The sequence below is a fragment of the Seriola lalandi genome, unplaced genomic scaffold, assembly GCF_002814215.2.
Source record: "Seriola lalandi dorsalis isolate HSWRI2012SDOR001 ecotype SW California unplaced genomic scaffold, Sedor1 jcf7180002050168, whole genome shotgun sequence".
NCBI lineage: Eukaryota > Metazoa > Chordata > Actinopteri > Carangiformes > Carangidae > Seriola > Seriola lalandi.
In genome coordinates this window covers 1-1240 of record NW_019520721.1, presented here as the reverse complement: position 1 = coordinate 1240, position 1240 = coordinate 1, and the positions used below count along the sequence as shown (strand labels likewise).

The 1240-nt window shown below is 38.2% G+C and overlaps 1 long non-coding RNA gene across 1 annotated transcript in view; it reads left to right on the top strand.

The window, feature by feature from the left end:
* The window catches only part of LOC111649205 (uncharacterized), a 2352-nt gene extending 1128 nt beyond the window's left edge, over positions 1–1224 (top strand). Inside the window, exons 2-3 of the long non-coding RNA XR_002760259.2 lie at positions 330–665; positions 1167–1224. This is a non-coding gene — a long non-coding RNA (uncharacterized LOC111649205). The remainder of the gene's footprint in view (positions 1–329; positions 666–1166) is intronic.
* The last annotated feature ends 16 nt before the right edge of the window (positions 1225–1240 follow it).

The following is a 1240-nucleotide window of genomic DNA, read 5'->3' as shown; positions in this document are numbered from 1 at the left end:
GACGTTCTCGAGATTCTTCAAGGGGCTGTAAGAAACAAGACTGAACAACTGGATTTACGTGTTTGTTCAGGCTACGCTGGCTATCAAAGATGGTGGCATGATATCATACCAGGAAAAAGGGCGGGAAATAAAGTCCAAACAGGAGGAGCAGAACATTCGAATAGATGTAATATAGCCTACAGCTATTTTAATTTACGACTATAGAGACGTATAATATTAATATTAATATTGAACTCTGTAATGCTGCTTTTAGCTTTAATATCAATAACTATAACATTATGCCCGAGGTTTGTCGCTCTAGATGTTTTTACTTGTGCTCTTTATTACAGGTTATCAGCCAAAGACGGACTGTCCTGTTAACACGGAAGATTTTACACCGACTGAGCGAGTCACAGCGGTTGTCGGTAGTGACATTACTCTACCTTGTCGCCCAAAGTTCACTTTCAATAAGAAAGATGACATACTGGACTGGAGTAAGGATGGAAAAGATATATATGCGTTAAAGGAGGGAGATGAAATATACAGTGAAAAATACAAAGGCAGATTATTTAAAGAAAGAATTGCTGATCTCAAACTGATTGGAGTGACGGAGTCGGATGGTGGAGACTACACTTGTTCTATCAGGCTGAATGCAAAGAAGCGAAAATACACATGCATGACTCTTGGTAAGTCCTTTAAACAACACATACACACAACCTTCTGTAATAATGTAATTATCCTCCATATGTTGATAAGTAGAAACAGATTTTATCTACATTCTAAGTAGATAAAATTGGACGATGAGAGAGACACGACAAATCTGTTTTGATGAACTGCAAACCCTGCACGGCAACAGATGTCGCTTTTTCTGTAGCACGACAAGAATTATCACACTCATATGAAGACTGGCTGGATGTCACCAAACGCACTGTGACTAAATTACTACTAAAACTCAACACTGTCCTGTTGTGTCGTTATGTCGCAGGTTTCATTTGATTTTCTGTTGATTGATCTGAAACTGTCGAAGCAACATGAAGAGACATAGAGAAACACTACAGATATAAAATACTCTCTAGTAGGCTTTGTACCAAATATTTGGTGTCTGCAATGAAAGTCTTTAGTTACCACATGAGCACAGCTTCATCAAACCTTTCTGACTGATTTAACACTTGTGATTTTGTTCGCAGTCATAGATGAAGACGATGAGGAAAAGAAGCAAAAACGACACGACAGCGAAGGTAAAAAGAATAAACTCATAGTC